The following is a 20,862-nucleotide window of genomic DNA, read 5'->3' on the forward strand; positions in this document are numbered from 1 at the left end:
CCCGGAGCTGACATTCTCGATTTTTTTAAATTCAATTACATTTCTTATCTCAATTACATTTTTAAATATCATTTTACCTTTTTTTCTTTGCATTCTCACACCACTTCTGATTTTTCCAAATTAATAAATACTGAAAAGTACTGAAGTACTAAGTGCTAAGGTACTTTTAAAGTATTGATTAAGTACTTTAAAAGTACTTACTCATTTCCCAAATGGAAAATCCTATATGGGCACTTTTGTGCCACACACTCTATAATAGTCTAGCAAAAAAGCAGGGGACTTTGCAAGAACTTCTGGTGGCCATGGCTGGCCGCTGAACTATTATATATGCTACCTGTTTCTGTGTAACAAATTGCACCGAAACTTGGCAGTCTAAAACAATAAGGACCATTACCTCCTAGTTTCAATGGGTCAGGAATTTGGGAGCAGCCTACCTGGGTGGTGCTGGCTCAGGGTCTCCCGCGAGGTTGCAGTCAAGGTGTCAGCCAGGGCCGCAGTCATCTGAAGGCTTGACTGGGACTGGAGGAGGATCCAGTTCCAAGACGGGGTGTCGACAGAGCTGGCAATTTGGTGCTGGCTAGTGGTCAGGAAGCCTCAGTTCTTCATCCCAAAGACCTCTCCATGGGGGTGCTTGACTGTCTTCATGATACGACAACTGGCTTTCCCCAGAGCAGGTGATCCAAGAGAGAGCAAGGCAACAAGTGGCAATGCCTTTTATGACCCATCTGCCAAAGTCACAACCAAAGAGGTCCATAGTATTCTATCCGTTATCATATAGTACTGGTCAGCCCTCACTGATGTGGAGGGAACTGCACAAGGATGTGACTATCAGGAGGGAAGACTCACTGGGTGCCATCTTGGATGCTGGCTAATCTATACTGTTTCCCAGAAAACAATGAGAGAATTTTCAAAACCCACAGACCTGCTGGAACCTTGGTGGGAAAAGAAAGGTCAGGACCAAGCCTACCTAGGGCTGGAGACTGGTTCACCTTGTACCAGGACGGCCACCAGGGCACATTTCAGCATCCAAAGATGCATGGCAATTACAAGGTGCTCCTGAGATAACGAAAATACCAAACATCAGAGGCGATCCAATCCTGTGAATGGCTGAGGCAGTAGAGAATTGACTGAAGTCAAACAGAAGGCAGTACTGTCCTTCCAAATGGTCCACTCAGCTCGGGGCAAGAGTGAAGGCAGCAGCTGGGGAAAGCGAGTCCACCCCAGCCCCTGAGAAAGGAGTCGGCTGCGGATCAGGGTAGGTCTCCAGGCTGTCAAGTGAACGACAGAGCTAACCAGGAACCGAGACCCAGGTCGGAGGCTGACGTTGAGTGCTGAACCCTCCACAAGGGCCCACGACCCTTCCGTGAAACACTGGCTGTCAGCAAGGAACGCCGGCACCCATTCCAGAGCGCAGTCCCGGGTGCATCTAAGCTTCTCATCTGTTGTGGAAAGCTCTGGATCCAGAGTTTAAAAAAAAAAAAAAGAAGGAAGATGGCACCTGCCAGCCTCCATCGCTGGAGAAAACCCCAGCTGGCTCCCAGACGCATGTCAAACCAGGTGCCGGCCCCTCAGGACCACGCTGCATGGCAGGCAAACGAGCCCCGCTCCCACCGCGTCCCGGCGGCCCTCACGCCTCCTGAGGCCTCTTCTGCGCTGGGCCCCGCCGTGCGAGTCTGAGAGGCGAGCCCTGTAAGAGCCGAGGCTGTGGGCCTCATGGAGGCGCGACCCCTCGGTTTTCAGCGCTACCTGTTTGGGGGCTCCTCTCTCAGGTGACACCTTCATAGGTGGCGTTCCAACCCTTCCCTCCTGGGGTGGGGGTTGGGCAGCTCCGGATTTCAAGTTCCCTCCCGGCTGGGTGGGTGGCCGGGCCGGGCCGAGGGGTCCTCTGAGGGGAGAGGGTGTGTCCCAGCGCTTCCCACCTGCCCTCCCCGCCGCGGTGCGTCTTCCGTAGTAGGAGTCGCTCCGCGGGCTTCAGGGTTTGCTGGGAGCAAGGATTTCCTGTCTGGCCGCCGCCGCCATCTTGAGCCGGAACGACAACCGGAAGCTGCGGTCGGGTGCGCGGAGCCGGCGGCGGCGAAGGACGCCGGGGGCCTGAGGCTGCGGGAGTGAGGCGTCGCGGGCGGACAGGTGAGTGACACGCTGCCACGACGAGGCGGCTTTCCTCGTACGGTAAGAGAGCCTTATTGTTTGCTCGCGTAACAAGAATCTGGAGGCAGGCAGCGGCTGGCGTCGAGTGACTGGCGGGTGTTTCTGTAACTCTGGGGGACTTGCGCTCATTTTCACCACCTGGCCGCTGTCACTGCAGGCTGTGTCCGAGGCAGAGGGAGCGGGACGGGGTCGCTGTGTGCATGTCCGCCCCTTCCGTGGGGAAAGCAGAAACTTGCATTGGAGGAGCGAGTTGCACGTATGCTTCGTGGCCCGAAGATAGGTCGTGGGACCAGCTGAGGCTCCGAGAGAGGCTGTAGGAACGTAGGAGCTGACACAGGACGCCCGGGGCAGGAGAGACGTTAGGATTCACGTTAGGAGAGACGGGGTCTTCCTCAGACCCTCTGTGCGTCTCCCTTTTAGGACGCGTGGCTGTCCCAGAATGACGCGTGGCTGCAGCTTCGCCCAAAGCATACTTAACCGGACAGCAGTTCTGCAAGTTCCTCCATGAAAAAATGAGAATTTTATGCGGGGGGGGGGGGAGAGATTAATGGTCCCCCATTTGACACGCAGAAAGCAAAATTTTTAGTAAATGGCTCTAAGAAAGCTTTGACTCCGTGTGGCAGATCCGGAGCAGCCCAGATTCCGTTTCCGCCGTCATTCTCAGGTAGACGAGGGTGACTGAGTTCACCACCGTAGTGTGCTTTGTTAAACTATGCACCTTCCCAGCTTCCCTTGAAGCTGCAGCGAGCCGTGGGATCTCGTTCTAGCCGATGAGCCTGAGTAGGACCCTCCTGGAGATTTGGGGGAACGTTTTAGCTTTCAGCTGGAAGCATCTTTCTTCCCTTCCTCCCTCCTTCCGTCCCTCCCTCCCTCTTTTCTTATTCGAGTCTAGAACACACATACGTGGGGAAACCATCTTGCAGATACGAGGCAGTGAGCATGAAGACTAAGAGTACAAGCTGAAGACGAGAGGGGAGGGAAACAGCCCGGGATGCTGGGGAGAATATGGAGTCACTTCAGCTTGGTCACAGGCAGCCAAACCCCAGCATAATTAATATGATTAGCCCAGTGTTGCCCAAACTTACATGGACACAGAAACTCTTTTTTGTCTTCTAGAATCTATTAACCACATCCCATAAAAGTGTTGTTCTGCCGAGCACATTTTAGGAAAGACTGACCAGTAGCATTAGAAAGGATTTAAATAAGGGGCGGGGGGGGGGGGGGATGGTGTTCCAGCTCCTCTACTGTGTTGGTGTGAGAGGCCATGTGCTGCTCCTTGGGACGGGACGGGGTGGAGGAGCCTGGGAGTCAGGGGTGAGTTTTTGTTTTTTTTTTTTTAATAACATTTTTTTAAATGAGTTTTTTTTTCTTTTTTAACTATTTAATTATTTATTTATTTTTGGCTGTGTTGGGTCTTCGTTTCTGTGCGAGAGCTTTCTCCAGTTGCGGCGAACGGGGGCCACTCTTCATCGCGGTGCGCGGGCCTCTCGCTATCGCGGCCTCTCTTGTTGCGGAGCACAGGCTCCAGACGCGCAGGCTCAGTAGTTGTGGCTCACGGGCCTAGTTGCTCCGCGGCATGTGGGATCTTCCCAGACCAGGGCTCGAACCCGTGTCCCCTGCATTGGCAGGCGGATTCTCAACCACTGCGCCACCAGGGAAGCCCCAGGGGTGAGTTTTAATGGAATGTTACCATAATTGAAAATAACTCAAAAGAACGAAACTCAGCAATACTGGAAGCGTTACGTCACACGTGTATTAGTCACCTTTATCTTCAGAACACAAATATTTTAAATGTTAGGTCCCACTCTGAAATTTATAATCTAGTTTTTATTACTGATTTGCATTTCTTGGACAGGAGTTAAAATTTAAAACATCTTCCGTGAACGAAATATACCTCCCAGCTGCTTGCTACCCCTCGTATCTTCCACGCACGGTAATTCAAAATAAGCACCAGCTGTTTACGATTAATATTTTACAAGTTCTGGTGGTGTGTAAGCCTGGGAGCCAGGGGTGCAGTTGCGGAGAAGAAAATTAGACTGGGGCTGAAGGGCTGCCCTGGAGCTGTGCTGTCCAAGAGGGCAGCCCCGGGCTACATGCAGCTACTGAACCCTTGAAATGTGGCTAGCCTGAATTGAGATGCGCTGTAAGAATATTTCAAAGACTTGGTGTGAGAAGAAGAGTGTAAAATATCCATTAATAATTTATATATTAATTACAAGCTGAAATGATAACATTTTTGATGTATTGGATCGGTTACATGTATTATTAAAATTAATTTCATCTGTTTCTTATTACTTTTTCTAATGGCACTGTGAGAAGATTTTCAGTTACAAATATGGCTGGCGTCTGAGGCTAGCATTATATTTCTATTAGATGTTGTGTTCTAGACACTCTTTTTCCATTACTATATTGTGACCCTTTGGGGGAATGTTGGGGCCTCAGTTTCCCCACCTATAGAATGAGGTGACTGGCACGTGTCGCTCCCAGTTTTAGATCTACGAATTATAAAAGCTGTGTGTTCCTCTTTCCCTTTTTTGTCTCTTAAGTAAGAGAGTCATTTGGACGTTTTCCTGGGAAGAACACTGAGCTTAGCGTCAGAAAGCTTGCTTTGAGTTCTGTTTCTTCCACTCCCTGGCCAAGTGGCTGGCCACTGATTTTTTAGTATCAGTTTCACGTGGGAGGAACCCATATTTGAAATGGTTTAAAGAAAGTCTTACCCAAATGTCAAGCTGACTCTCAGTAGATACGTGGTTGTCTTGAAAGTGAGGGTGTTTATTGACAGAGAAAACAACATATAGGAAAAAGTATTTTAAATAATGGAAGAACACCTTCCCAGCAGCTTGCAGGCCGCAGCCTAAAGTACAGAAGTACATAAAATGCCTTCCACAGGGGCCCCATGTTAGTTAGTTTCAGTCATTCTGCTGAAGGCCAAGCAATTAGCACTTAGGTTCCCAGCAGGAAGGGAATCTCAGTAAGAAAACAAATATATGCCAGGTGCTGTTCACAAACTGGAAATACAGTTGCAAATGAAAAAAATCAGATCTGGCTTCTTCCCCTCATGGTGCTTATTTTTCTGCAACCCCAGAAGGTCCAGCACAGATCTATGCAATAGCAGTTAGGAACAAAAGCAGCTCGCACAGTAGACATGCAGGTGTTGACGTTTCCATATGTGACAGAAAGTTCCTCTCTGTTAAAGTTGTAACCTTTGAGAGATTACGTGTAAAATGTCTAAGAATTTCTGCAATGAGTTTGTCTCCTGTGATACAAGTAAGTGACCAGTCAGGGTTGGTCAAGTATAGGATGAATAAGAAGACAAAACAGGTCAGAAGACAACAGATACCTAGGGTGATGCTAGAAGCCAAATGAGAGGAAAGTCTGCGTATCTGAAGCTGAGGAGCACATGTGGGACAGGGGACTGTTTCCCAAACTTCCACTTTAGAGTAGTGGGTTTTCAGACCTTGGGCTGCGGTGTGCCCAGGGTCCAAACTTAAAGGTTCAGCTCAGGCCAACAGGTCACACCAGAAGCCATTCTGTAGGTTTAACTGGATATCCTTCCTAAAATTCTTTATACACTTCTACTTTAACTGTTATTAAACTATATGCAATTCATACAGTGTCACAATCCATGTCACTCAAGGAATCACTATCCTGTGTTTATAAAGAATCAAGATAAAATACTATTGTCAGATATTTTACAGAATTCTAGCTCGTGGAGTAGATGTCATCAGACATGTGCAGTGACCTGGTCACTAGGGAGTAGAATGGTGCCCAGGCAGGCTCTTTCCCTGTTTCATTATTCATTTATTCACTATGTATGTAATGTGTGCTTACGTTATGGGTTGAATTGTGTCTCCCTAAAGGTCATACGTTGAAATCCGAACCCCCAGGACCTCAGAATGTGACCTTATTTGGAAATAGTCTATTTCAGAAGCAATTAGTTAAGTTAGGATGAGGCCATACTGTAGTGTGGGGCAGGGGAGGGGACTAATTCAGTATGACTGATGTCCTTTTAAAAAGGGAAGTTTGGAGACACACGTAGAGAGAACTCCTTGCGAAGATTGGAGTTCTGCTGCCACAAGGCAGAGAACTACCAGGTGCTAGGAGAGAGGCCTGGAACGGACCCTTCCCAAGTACCTGCAGAAGGAGCTTGGCCCTGCCAGCACCTTGATCTCAGACTTCCAGTCTCCAGAACTGCAACACCATACACTTCTGTTGTTTAAGCCCCCCGGTCAGTGATATTCTGTGCAGTGGCCCTAGCAAACTAAAACAGCCTGCTAACTGCCAGCTCCTACTCTAATTGCTCAACAAGACCCATTAGGTCTTGCCCTCACAGAGTTTAGGTACTGGAGGGCTGAGATAGAAGTGAATAAGATGATTTCAGAAAGTGATCAGGTACAGCCCTTGTACACAGTGCATTGTGGATTCTTCTTTATATTTCTGATCACAAAACAGTGAACATGTAAAGACTTAAATCAAACTTGAATAAGTACGGTGCTACTATGCATTCCATTCTGGAAATGAGTGGCCAGTTGGCATTCAGAATCTCCCATTCTAGAACCTCATACTTACAATTCAATCTTACTTCCATTTTTCTTCCTCAGTGCACATTGTCACTATTCAGTATGATGCCTTTTAATCAGCATTTTTTCTCCTGTATTTCTTCTGTGTAATATAAATTTATATCTTTACAGTACAAGTCTGTAAAACCTCACCTAACATATGGTCAGGTTACTTAGGCAGGTTTAGAAAAATAATTATTTTCATTGTATATCACTGGGCATTTTTTTAAACATTAATAGAGGATTAGAAAATCATATGAATGAGAGAGAAAAGTAGAAAGTTGTGATGATTTAAGGGCCACTGTGCTGGCAACTTCCATGGGAATGTACTCAAGAGTGTGGTGTATGGGTTTATGAATGGATAAAGGAATATTGTCGTGAAGGTAGAGAAGCAAGCTGCCTGGGTGGAGGTGCTCATGAAGCTTTTCATGGGTTAATCTGAATACATAAATTTAAATGTGTAATAAAATGTCCTACTGAATAAAAATCAATAAGGCCATTGACAGTACACATTTTACCATTGCCTCAATAATTCTTGACCAGAAAAAAAAAGTTTTATGTGTGTATATTGATAAATAGATAGCAGATGAATGGATGGATGGATAGATAGATAGATAGCTGTCTGTAGACAATTGTATCCCGGAAATAAGATGGAGAAGCTTTCTGGATTACCTAGTTTCTCATGCTGTCCTCCTCAAGTCCTGAAGTGCCCCGCCTCTCTAGTGGGACCTTTGCCATTGTATCAGGACAAGTCTTCGTTGTGCAGAGCTATGCCAGCACTGCAGGTGTTTGGCGTCCGTAGACTCCATCCAGTGAACCTACCAAACCTCAGTCACAGGGATGAGGAAACCCCTCCCTGCACACTTCTTTTTTTTTTTTTTTTTTTAATTTATATTTATTTTTGGCTGTGTTGGGTCTTCGTTTCTGTGCAAGGGCTTTCTCCAGTTGCGGGGAACGGGGGCCACTCTTCATCGTGGTGCGCGGGCCTCTCACCGTCGTGGCCTCTCCCGTTGCGGAGGACAGGCTCCAGATGCGCAGGCTCAGTAGTTGTGGCTCACGGGCCTAGTCGCTCCGCGGCATGTGGGATCTTCCCAGACCAGGGCTCGAACCCGTGTCCCCTGCATTGGCAGGCAGATTCTTAACCACTGCGCCACCAGGGAAGCCCCTCCCTGCACACTTCCGAGTGCCAGTCTTGATCAGAGGTTGCCACCAGGCCAAACTAAATCCCACCAACAGGTTTTCCAACCTGCCCAGTGCTTCCCCACTCTTGTGTTTCAGGGAAATCTGGATTAGGTGGCAACATGTAAAACTTCATTGTTTTCCCATCAACCATCCGAGTGCCTGGCCCTCTTGACAAACTGAGTATCTGGTAGCAGCGGGGCCCATATTTACATGTGGCCACTGTGTGCGGGCTGCCAGCTCTCCTCCACTGCGGCTGGCTTGCCTCCCTCTTTAAGGCATCTGTATGGCCCCAAAGGCACCTAGTCTACAACCTGATTCCCAGATTCTGCCTTCATCTGCTCCCCCGCCTTCCCGGAAAGCATCATTTTATTTTTACCAAAGTATAGTTGATTTACAATATTGTGTTAGTCTCAGGTGTACAGCATAGTGATTCAGTATTTTGCAGATTATACTCCATTATAGATTATTACAAGATAATGGGTATAATTCCCTGTGCTATACAGTATATTCTTGTTGCTTATCTGTTTAATATGTAGTAGTTTGTATCTGTTAATCCCATACACCTAATTTGTTCCTCTCCCCTTCCCTCTCCCCACTGGTAACCACAAATTTGTTTTCTGTATTTGTGAGTCTGTTTCTGTTTTGCATATACATTCATTTGTGTTATTTTTTAGATTCCACATACATGTGATATCATACGGTATTTGTCGTTCTCTGTCTGACTTATTTCACTAAGCACAATATTCTCTAGGTCCATCCACGTTGTTGCAAATGGCAGCATTTCATTCTTTTTATGGCTGAGTAATATTCCATTGTATGCATATGCCACATCTTCTTAATCCAGTCATCTGTTGATGAGCACTTGGGTTGTTCCATGTCTTGGCTGTTGTAAATAATGCTGCAGTGAACATTGGGGTGCATGCATCTTTCCAACTTAGAGTTTTCATCTTTTCCAGATATACAGCCAGAAGTGGGATTGCTGGATCATATGATAACTCTATTTTTAGCTTTTTGAGCAACCTCCATACTGTTTTCCATAATGGCTGCACCAATTGACATTCCTACCAACAGTGTACAAGGGTTCCCCTTTCTCCACACTCTCTCCAGCATTTATTATTTGTAGACTTTTAGACGATAACCACTTGACAGGTGTGAGGTGATACCTCACTGTGGTTTTGCTTTGCATTTCTGTAATAATTAGCGATGCTGAGCACCAGATTCTGCCTTTATAGCTGCAGTTGACCTGGGCCCCCAGAGAGTCCATGGACTGCTCTGGGGTGAAGCCTGAGCAGTGGGGCTTGTAAAGCTCCCTGGGGGACTGGAAAGTGCAGCCGAGGCTGAGAGCCCTGCCCTGAAGCCTTGGTACTCAGAGTCTGCTCTGTGGATCTGGTTACTCCGAGCGAGCGTCAGCATCACCCAGGGGCCTGTTTGGAAATGCAGAGCCACAGGTCCCACCCCATATCAGAACTTACTTCGTAAATCTGTAAGCACGTTTAAACGTCACTGACTAAGCCCTTTCTCCTCTCTTTGGTATAGTGGTTATTCCAGGGCCTTCAAATACCACCTCTACACAGATGACTCCCAGATTAATCTTCCCTGATACTTTATAACACTGTGTCTGTACTAGGATGATGTAAAACTACTGGGGCTTCCTGCTGGTTCTGACTTGGAGAGCTGTGCTTGTAATTTGGAGTCTGCAAGTTTTCTCTGACTCCCGGATCCACTGGAAATGTGACTTGCAGGTTGCTGCTGTTTTTCTTGTAGCTTTGCATGTTTTCTAGGAGGAGACAGTTCAGAACTAAGCTGCCACCGTGTGCCTATCAGAGGCAGAAATCACTTTCTTGGACTTAATTTAAAAATTATGTATGATTTATTCCTTCTGTTTTTTTGTTTTTATTTCTCTTTATGGAACTCCTGTTATTTAGCTATTGGACCCCTGGAGTGGTCCTCTGATTTTTTATCCTTTCTCTCCTTGTCTTTTTGCTCTACTTTCTGGTAGATTTCCTTAATCTCACTCTTAGCCGTTAGCTCTTTCTGCGCTTACCCATTTCCCCTTGGCACATGCGTTTTCATGTCTGCCAGGCTGTCTTCCAATTGCTGACACCTACAACTCTTGGCTTGGGGACTTTCTGTGGCAACAAACTCCACTGTGCTCTTGTGAGCAGCAAACCAAAAATGCCGAGGAATTACTCTGCCTCGGGAGCAGCCTTCAGCGAATGGCTGATTGGCTTTTTTCACTCAGCATATTTCCCTGGAGATACGTCCAAGTTGTTGCGTGGGTCCATAGCCTATTCCTTTTCATTGCCTAGTAGTAGTTCATAGTATGGTTGTACCACAGTTGCTTTAACCATTCACCTGTTGAGGACACTGGGAGCTGTTTCCAGTTTGGGGCAATTACAGATAAAGCAGCTATGAACATTCGTATATGGATCTTTGTGTGAACATAAATTTCATTTCTCTGGGACCAAAGCCCAAGAGGGCAATTGCTGGATTATACGGTATTTGCGTGTGTCACGGTGCCAGCTTTTTGACATACCATCAGTGCTGACCTAGAGGGGTTTGGACTTTACTTAACAACAATGAAAAGTGTTCACAAACTTTTGGGCAGATAGGATGCTATCACAGTATTGCTATATGAAAAGTAATAATCTCATGCAGTGTGGAGGCTAAACTGGTTGTGAAGAATCTGAGCCACCACTATAAATATAAATAAAAGGATGAAGGGCATGAACCAGAAGAGAGTCAACAGGAGTGGACAAGAGAAACAGATCCAAGGGGCAAAGTTCTTTGGAATCTTACAGAGTTAATTCCACAGCTGGAAAAGGATACCCTTGTAAAATATGACCCATGGACTTTAACTCCCAGAGGATATTTGAGGAGAAATAAAAGCAAAGCAAAGCAGAAAGGAAACTAGTTGTGCTTAAATTTATTTTCAATTAGTGTGTCCATATAACATTAAAAACATTTCCTATAAAAAAAACACTCTGGTTTAAATAATAGCTGAGGGGAAAATCTCCACCTCATTTTTTTCCTGTCTGCAGCCTCTGTGTACTGCTTTTAATAAAATAAAACATGATGTGCTTCTGTGGGTAAATTATGATTTTCCCCTAATATATTCTAATTCAGACTATTTTCAGAGAGCTTGATCTGAAAATTGCTCCCATATCTATAAAAAGCACATGTATTTTGAGAAATAAAAGATGAGAAACAAGAAGGAAAAAGATACTTTAAAAAAAAAAAAAATGCTTCAGCCTGTCTAGTTACAACTTGAGCCAAGAATTTGATGTCCTGAGAAAATAATTCTCTCCAACAGTTTTAGAAAAGGAAGAACCCAGATAAAAATAAGCCTCTGGCAAGTGGAGCCTGGAGAAGAATCCATCCCCCCAAAAAATCTAATTAAAAATACGTATTATCTCACTTGCACATGTTATTTTTGGTACCTTAAAGACAAATTACTATTAAACCTTCTCAAAGAACTGTCCCATGTTTCTCATAGCTCCCTATCTCTTTGTGGTTTCTTATTACAGAGGTAAAATTGAGGGTGAGGGTTGGCAGTTTGCTTTGTCTTGTTTCTGGTAAAGTTGTTTTTCATGACAGATTCTTAGAGGTAGAGAGCAAACCCACCATTCCATTTTTCAAATTTAGCTGTGAGGCCAGTTTCAATAAAGAAGAAAAACCAAGCCAAACAGGCAATGAAACAGAAAACCTGCAAAGGTGCATTTGCACTCAATGCTGATGAGCTGGAGGGTTATAGCACAACTGTTGAAATTTGGTCACATACAACAACCACGAGCAGCCCCAGTCAAAGAGACTATGGACTCCCGAAGCTGGGTATCACTTTCTCCATATTAATCTCTTTCTGCAGTTGCCCTTTTCTCCAGCCTGTGCCTGTGTTCTACTACACAGGGAACATAGGGTTCCTGTTCCAAGGCTGTCTTTAATGAGGCGTTAGGCCGTGCTTCATGTCGTGGAGCCACCCCCAGAACTCTGAAGCTGCTTCTCATGAGGATGTATCAGGTGCATCTCAGAGGCTCTGGAGCAGGCAGTTGGGCTTTTTCTACCATGTTTACAGACATCAACGTGCTCCTTCCAAGGCTTCCAGTGGTGGAGAGGTTTTATGGAATGAGGCATACATCCGGAGTTTTTTAGATTGCAGATCCCAAATTTCCCAGATTCTCTTCCATGTGAATAAGTTCATTATTGAACCATAGCACATACACGTTTTCTGTATCTAATGACCTGTTTCCTTGAATTACCATTTTAGGTGCTAAACTCCTCAGGCATGTATAACTTCTAGCCAAGCAAAGGAGAAAAGGCATAATTCCAAGCTTAAGAATGATTGCAGGGCTTCCCTAGTGCTGCAGTGGTTAAGAATCTGCCTGCAAATGCAGGGGACAGGGGTTTGAGCCCTGGTCTGGGAAGATCCCACATGCCTCAGAGCAACTAAGCCCATATGCCACAACTACTGAGCCTGTGCTCTAGAGCCGGAGCTCCACAACGAGAGAAGCCACAGCAATGAGAAGCCCGTGGGCACCACAACGAAGAGTAGCCCCTGCTTGCCTGAAGACCCAGGGCAGCCAAAAATAAATAAATACAATAAATAAATGTATTTTAAAAATGCATCTTTAAAAAAAAATGATTGCATACACAACAGCTTTTAAATCTTTTATCCCTTTAAGAAGGAAGTGCCTTTAAAACCACTCTTGTTCAAAAGCACATCACATTCACGGTTCCCGAACTTGTTGTGTTTGAGTTCTTTTTTTTAAACCTTAAATTATTTTACTCTCTTTAAGTAGATCATGTCCAGTAGTTTATGGGAAAATTGGTACTTTACCAAGCATGTTCTCAAATGTTGATAAAAACATGTGATGGAAGCATATGCTCCACGGTAGGCAGCCTCCAAGATGGCCCCCAGGGATGCTCACCAACTGAATTCATGCCCTTCCCACATTGGACCAGGACTGGCCCTGCATGACCCACAGACCAGAGCAGAAATGATGGTGTGTGATTTCCAAGGCTAAGCCACAAAAGGCGTCGAAGCTCTCACCTTGGTCTTCTGGATCACCCACTCTGCACAGTGCCATCTGCCGTGCTGTGAGGGTACTCAAGCAGCATGTAGAGAGGCCACATAGACAGGGACTGACTTGCCAATCAAGGGAGGGAGCTACCTTGGAAGCAGATCCCCAGCCCCAGTCAGGCTTTCAAGATCATTGCAGCCCTGATCAAAAACTGACTGCAACCTCATGAGAGAACCAGAGCCAGGATCACCCAGCTCAGTCAGTCTCAAATTCCTGATGCTCAGAAACCTGGAGAGAGAAGGAATTATTACCGTTGTTTTAAGCCACTGCATTCTGAGGGTGAATCTGTTACACAGCCGTAGTAGTTGGAACACACACATATATGCATACCAAACACAGATTACCCAGAAGAGGATTCAACTCCAACAGGAAAAGTTTCTTCCAAAGTGTCGGCCCTTCCAGCAGAGTATTCAGTGAAGCAGATAAAATAATTTTTTTTACTGATGGTCTTTAAAGTATCAAAAATCAAACATGGGGATACTTTGCATATCAATTAAATTTTTTCTTCTTAGAACCACCGTACCTCCTCCTACAGAGTTCCTTTTTCTGACTATATTCTGGTAAAGAGAGCAGAAATGGTCTGTACGCCTCTCCAGAGTTTTCCATAACTGGCTAGATATGGTTGCCAGCAAGCCATGTGAGTTTTGAAATGTGATATGTAATTGAACTGACAAAAAATATTAATCAAATTGATACTGTGTAGAGCGTGATTTAGATTTTTTCCACGAAAGAAAGTTGAGTAACTTAATTGAGTTGGAGGGAAAATATTGAGATAAAATTTTAAATGCTCTGTCAAATATTTGCATTGAAGAAGGGTTAAAGTCATGTTTTTCCTTTACTCTGTGCATGTAAAGGACTGAATATTTTAAAAGCTACATTACAAATAAAACTATCCCGGATATGCCAAGCCCTCTGGATTTTTAAGAAACAAATTAATTTTCTGTACACAAAGACAGTCCTGTGAGCCAGACTTGCTGTATTTTGCTACATATTTCCAATCTTGCTACATCTATGCCAAGATGAAATTCTTATCACGTTACTAATGTTTCTTTTAGCCAAATGTATCAAATTGTATTCATGGAACCAAGTGTATGAGAGCTCACAGACAAGTGGAATAACTCAGTTCATGAACTATATATGAGCAAATCCAGTATTCAGAAGGCCGCTAAAGAGAACACAGCCTGTCACACGCAATAAAATTTAGAACAAAAATTAAGAAGGTTCTCTCACTGCAGCAGGGAGTTTCCCAACCACAGAAAACTGCCTTCTGTATTCTGGGTAATTACCCCACATATAAAATATTTAATAGTCCTTTCTTCAGCCAGCCATTTTTCTACCCGCAGATGCCACCTTCTCATCCCAAAGTCCACTCTCGAATTTCACAAGGGAATAGGCTATTAAAAATAAGGAAGAACATTTAGTCAGTGACTATCCTGCTTTCTTGTGGTTTGGGATTTTATTTTTATCCTTTATATCAGGGAAAAGAAATAGCGCAGATGGGCTTTTTTGTTTGTTTGATGTTTATTCAGTGAGCGCTTTCCCTGAGCAGAGAGCTGATCTAAGCCTTCAACAACTGTTAGTCATTTAATCCCCAATAACCATTGCGGGTTATCCTCTTTCACAATGAGGGCACCGAGGCTCCGAGAGAATAAGGAATTCTGCCCAGCTCATGTGACTAGTCCAAGGAAGGACAAGAATTTGAACCTGTGAAGTCTAACATAACACCATAGTCTACACTTGCAACCTGTACTATATCCCTGGTCACTTTAATCACTAAATTCAGTCCCCAGAGCCATCTGTTCTCAGTGGCTTTAAAACAAGCCATTTAATCATCTATCCCATGGGTCATAGCATAGTAGAATTCCCAGGAAACCGGGGAGTGTCCTGTACAGGAGTTTTCTACCTTATACACAGTCCCTCAGACATTGCAGAAACCTAACAGACGTGGCGGTGGCACTGCTACACGTGATTAATGTACAAAAAAATACAGCAAAAGGGGTTTTTCCTGATTTATGAGACTGTAATTGAAAACCCAAGTACTTGTCTAATTCATTTACAGAAGAGATTCTAAAAGCAGAGTGCCTCTTAAGGAAATGCTTGTAGCCAAGGATTAGGATTTGGGGATTGGAGTCAAATCAAGCAGCATCAAGACAGAGTTAATTGTTCGAGTCCTGGGTAGTCCAGCATTATGTATAACATTGTACATGTTCCTGATCAGTTTTAAGGTGAGAAATACACAGTGGGCAACTCAAAATCAGAATCAATTTCTAAAACAAGTTAAACTATGGAAATTGTTAGCAAGTATGTAACTAGGGAAAACTTAGCAAATTGTACATTGGAAAGTGAGTTTACCTTGCTAATGGCAAGCTGTCTGCTGGAAACGCACGTAGGTGTGGAAGGGTAGACAATAAGTTCAATTCCTTTGTGCTAGGGGCTCAGCAATCCATTACTAGGAAGATTTATAAAAACTCACCCTACAGAGAAAAGAATTAGAATGAATGTGAGGAGTTAAGGTAAGGGATTGCTGAGGAGCTGTCAGATTATCAGAACGTCGCGTAGGTGAAGGTGCCTGAGTGTGATCAAAACACCTAAGCATAAAACAGGTGAATTCTGTAACTGCTTGCCAGAGTAAAGCACCTTAGGAGAGTGACAGTAATAACGGTGATAATATTAATAAAAAATATCATCTTCAGTTTATGTACATTCCTTGAAAAAAATTACTTCCTGAGAAATCATCACTGGATAACATTTAACTATCATATAGCGCTGCAGTTGTTTATTGACCTCTCTGGGTTGGGGTTTTTGTTTTGTTGGTTTTTTTTTTCCCTAAGATATCCATCCAGTATCTGAAAATTTAATTTAGAATCTTAAAAAAAAAAACATTGATGCAGTTATCTCATTTTTAAAATGATGAATCTCAAAGTTAGACAAGTTGACTAAATTACCTGAGGTCCTACTTTTATTTTTTTCCTGTCTTTGTTTATTTGGCAAATGCAGTGTAAGCCAGCAATCATGCTATGCAGTGGTCATGCTGACCCTGGACACCCTGCATCGATGGCAAAGCTAGTAATATTAGATCCAGATCTTCTGACTTCTACTCAGAGATACACAGAAGAAACATCAAAGTACCTGTGTCCACTAGGGTAAACAGTCTGTCAGTGGAGACTGTCTTAATACTTGATAGCAGTGTCTACAGCCTAAGCTCCATCCCCACAGCTGTCATTACAGAAACCTAAAGGAATCTGATAGGCATGGGGAAGTCCAATAATTTCAGAAATGCTTAACAGTGAGTTCTGGAAAAATAAAAGATGTGCCTCATTTTCTTCAAACTGATAGCACTTGGCATAGAAGAGTCAATTATTAAGACTAGGGCACGTGCTCCATAAAGAATGCTTGAATGAGCCAAGAAAGTTGCGTTAGAAGGTTTCTGTTGCAGTGGTATGTCATTCCTCAGGCACTTTTCTCATTCCTTTTGACACTGATCTTTGGGAAGAAAGGGGGAAAATGAGGCTAATAGAAGAAAGGTTAAAATAGCCAATATTTGGAGAGATCCAGAGCTGTCCAAAAACAGGCAAGTAAGCACTCTTGCTAAAATACAGCCACATTGGCGGAATTACGGATATCAACAGATCAGAAGTCCAAGGCTAGCAGAAGAGGAAGCCCACGCCAAAGCCCTGATCAGAGATGTTGCTGATCTCTGCACGTTAGGGGCTTACACACCAGAAAAGCTAGACCGACACAGACATGCAGAAAGCAGATGCTCAAGAAAACAACTGGTGTGCTCATCCTGCTCATTCCAGCTGGGATTCAGAGCGTCACTCCTTGTTATCAGTATCCGTACTGAAGACAAAGAAGACACCATAAGAAATGAGGCCCTCCTACATAGCCCTCGCAACAGTTCAGTAACGCATTGAATCTGTGTAATGCTGTTGCGTTAATATTTGCTCTTCATTGACAGGACTCATTCCTTTATCGGTAGACAGTTGTTTCTTTAGCATCCTTTTTCTGCGTGTCTGCGCTTTTAGTTTGTAAGCCCCTAATGTGCAGAGATCAGCAACATCTAGGAATGGAAGCAAATGTTGGGAGTAAAGAAAAATAGTAGGTAGATGGGAAAAATAAATTAGACAGCATGGGGATGGGGGGAAAAAAGACAGAAGCTACTCTAAGCAAAGAAAGGAAATTATAATTAGAAAACTGCATCAAGGAATCCACTCAGAACAGGGATGCAAAGAGCAAAGGAATATTGAGGGGGTCCAACCCATATCAAACTGGAGTTCTAATAGAAGAGAATGGAAATGAAACGGTGAAGAAAACATTCCATAGCCCAGATCATTCCTGAATCATCCTGGATACCCTTCATTGCTCAACAGGCGCCCTGAACTAAATAAATGGGAACTTTGTAAGTGTGAGGCTCCATGTTTCTCTGCTCTTTCCTGAATGACCAACCTCTACATAACTCCTCAGAATTTGCAAAGCTTTCTTCACGTACGGTATCTCACTTAATCCTCTGAGCAGCCTTGTGGTGTGGGTACCATTAAACTTATTTCTGTGTGAGAAAACTAAAACTCACAATCCCACAGCTAGAGAAGAGCAGAGCCTGGGTAGGTGCCATGGTTTTAAAACATGTCGACAAATTCTTTGATACTTCTCCCTTCAAAAGGTGGAGCCCAGTTCCCCTTCCCTTGAGTGTGTGACTTAACCAATAGATTAAGGGTGAAGTGAAGGTTTGTGAATTTCAAGACTCAGTCATAGGAGACACTGTGGCTTCCATCTCGCTCTCTCTCGGATCCCTCACCCTGGGGAGGTCAACTGCCATGTTGTGAAGACATTCAAGCAGTCCATGGGACAGGGCCACTTGATGAGGATGAAGCTTTCAACCAAAAGCCAGAGAACAGAGGCCTCCTACCAAAAGCTGTGTGAGTGAGCCGTCTTGAAAGCAGATCCTCAAGCCTCAATTAAGGCTTTGGATGCCTCCTGCCAGGGTTGACATCGTAAGTGCAATCTCATGAGCGACCCTGTGTCAGAACCACCCAGCTAAGTTGCTCCTGAATTTCTACCCCCAGAAAAAACGAGATAATAAACATTTGTTGTTTTAAGCTGCTAGGGAGTCATTTGTTATGCAGCAGCAGATAACTGATATACCAGGAAATAAATCCAGATGTCTTGACCCCCAAAGCCTGTGCCCTTTTATTTCACACCACTGCTTTTTCTGTGACTTTTTGTGCAAAATCAAAATATTTTGTCCCATTTGACTTCCATTTCCCTAACCATCATTTCAGTCTTTGCCAACTGTGTCACATTTTTCAGTGATCATTTAGTTCTTACGTTCTTAAAACACTGGCTTCCCCTTCTATATTTATAAGGGCCATGAGAACAGGGGATAGATCTGTTTGAGTGACCACTGCATCCCCAAATTTAAATAAATCCACCAAATTTAGTGTTTGGTCTGTAATGAGTACTCGATAAAAATTTGTGGATGAATGAATGGCCAAAACACATATGATACAACTAGTCTGTCACTGGGACTTTGTTTTCATTTTATGCTGAACCAAAAGGGAATAAATTCTGTACCTAAGAAGGAGGGGGGGGGGCTTCCCTGGTGGCGCAGTGGTTGAGAATCTGCCTGCTAATGCAGGGGACACGGGTTCGAGCCCTGGTCTGGGAAGATCCCACATGCCGTGGAGCAACTAGGCCCGTGAGCCACAACTACTGAGCCTGCGCATCTGGAGCTTGTGCTCTGCAACAGGAGAGGCCGCCACAGTGAGAGGCCCGTGCACCGCGATGAAGAGTGGCCCCCACTCCCGCAACTAGAGAAAGCCTTTGCACAGAAACGAAGACCCAACACAGCCAAAAATAAAAACATAAATAAATAGATAAATAAATTTTATAAAAAAGAAGAAGGAGCAGGGGATTCTTTTGGAGTTACAATTTTATTGACTCAAGCTCCGCAGAAGAAATTTGTTTTAGTCTGATAAAGAAAATACCTGGAAAAGCAGAATATATTACTGTTTTTCAACAACATGCAAAAATCCCCAGGACATGCAAAAATAATGTTTTCCTAATCAAAAGGGTCTTGTTTGATCCTTTTGCTTCCCGTCCCAGACCGACTGGAGGTTTTGGGCAGCAGGCCCTCAGACAGGAGTGGCCCAGCCTGCCGCTGACCTCAGCTGCAGAGGAGGCCTAGATTACAGACAGCATTTTTCTGGGCAAGTTATTTGTTCGCACATGAACTGTAAATCAACATGTAGTACTAACTCACGATGGCTTTTGACTTTGTGGGAAATGCCTAACCACCCAGATTTTATTTCACAGCCAGGGAAAAAATAAATAATGTGTGAGAGAAACAAAATGCAGGAAACGTCTATGAGACACGACTGAAAGTTTTAAAAACCCAGGAACAAATAATGTTGCTACAGCAATGCAGCTTTGATCAAAGACCAGACATTTTTATAGCAACCACCAAAATGGGATGTGATAGCACGTGTACAGGTTCAATCCAGTCCTCACTCCGTGCTTCAGCATTTTATCATCTCATCCAGCGCCCACCAGGACTCTCAGCTGTGACGGAGGCGTTCTGTGCTAACACAGTGACCACGCGCCGGTGTGGATACCGAGCACTGGAAATGGGGCACGTGTGACAGAGAATTGAGTTTTCCATTTAATTTCATTTTAATTATTGATTTGTTGGTAGTGACTATATTAAATTTAGTAATTTGAAATGTAAATGTCCACAAGTGGCTGGAAGCTCTGGTGCTGGCAGCATTGCTCCAGAGCCATTTCCCATAGGGTCTTGAGCTGGGGGCACTCTCAAGGTACTGGAGTAATTTAGGTTAAGTCAGGCTGAAAATTATTACATTTTGCCAAAGACAGATAGCAAGAAACTCAAAAACCTCAAGCTGTCTTTAAGACCTGCTAGGGGACTCTGTTGTTGTACTGTTTTCTGGAGTCTCTCATGATCAGCTCCTAATGTGAGACGTGAGACAAGGAGGAGCAGAGAAGAAAGCCCACCCCAGGTCTTCACCCGAGTTCCTGTCCGTCAGAGAAGGAGGGCTCTGCTCCACAGCAGGGACGCTGCGTTTGGGGTGAAATGGGCGGCAGAGTGAAGTAAAGCTCTGCAGCATGGAAATCAGGTCTAATTCAACAGGGAGTTCTGACTGGAACACAGCAAGCCCTCGGAGGCCCTGAGTGGGATGCCCAGTAACCAGATTGGCTGTGTACCACTGTCTCCTTCTGCTTTGGGAGCAAGTCCAAACTGTGCAGGCTGTCAGGGAAGCCTGCCCACCTGTCCTCCCATCACCTAGCCACCTAGCTTCTCACTGCTCCCCAGCAGATGTGACCATCAGTTCCTGTGCCTAAGCCCCTGTCTAATCCGACTTTCCTGGCTCTCTGTAGGCCTCCCCGACTGCACACCCATCAGACTGCCCAGGTCAAAGCTGGGGAGAAGCTGGAGCCTCGCCCTCTGCTGGTGGGAGTGTGAACTGACATGACCCCTTGGGAAACTGGTCTCTAGGTATCTGCGAAAACCGACCACTCCTACTCCTGGGTAAATACATACAGAAACAGGGACATATTTTCACCAAAAGACGTGCGCTTTAATATCTAAAGCAGCTTTGTTGAAAGGTCCCTAAAACTGGAAGCACCACAAATCCCAACAACGACCGAATGGATCAGTGGGGTGTATTTATACGACAGAACGCTACACAGGATGAAAACAAACTGTCTGAAAGCACATGCAGCAACAGCAGCACATCTGACATCACGAGGCCTCCACACACAAAATAGCATCCCTCTTTCCTGTCTGATAGATGCTTCCTGCCTTTTGCTGATATCATTCAATGTATAGAAAGTACAGAAATGAGCACAATTAATCCATACTGTTCAAAGAAGTGGGGGTG

General features: G+C 44.5%; 1 long non-coding RNA gene across 1 annotated transcript in view; it reads left to right on the forward strand.

Annotated features, from left to right (window-relative positions):
• The first annotated feature begins 2,070 nt into the window (after positions 1-2,070).
• The window catches only part of LOC309653465, a 38,762-nt gene continuing 19,970 nt past the window's right edge, over positions 2,071-20,862 (forward strand). Inside the window, exon 1 of the long non-coding RNA XR_014259200.1 lies at positions 2,071-2,169. This is a non-coding gene — a long non-coding RNA (uncharacterized lncRNA). The remainder of the gene's footprint in view (positions 2,170-20,862) is intronic.

The sequence above is a fragment of the Balaenoptera physalus genome (genome assembly GCF_965194825.1).
Source record: "Balaenoptera physalus genome assembly, chromosome: Y".
Taxonomy (NCBI): Eukaryota; Metazoa; Chordata; class Mammalia; order Artiodactyla; family Balaenopteridae; genus Balaenoptera; species Balaenoptera physalus.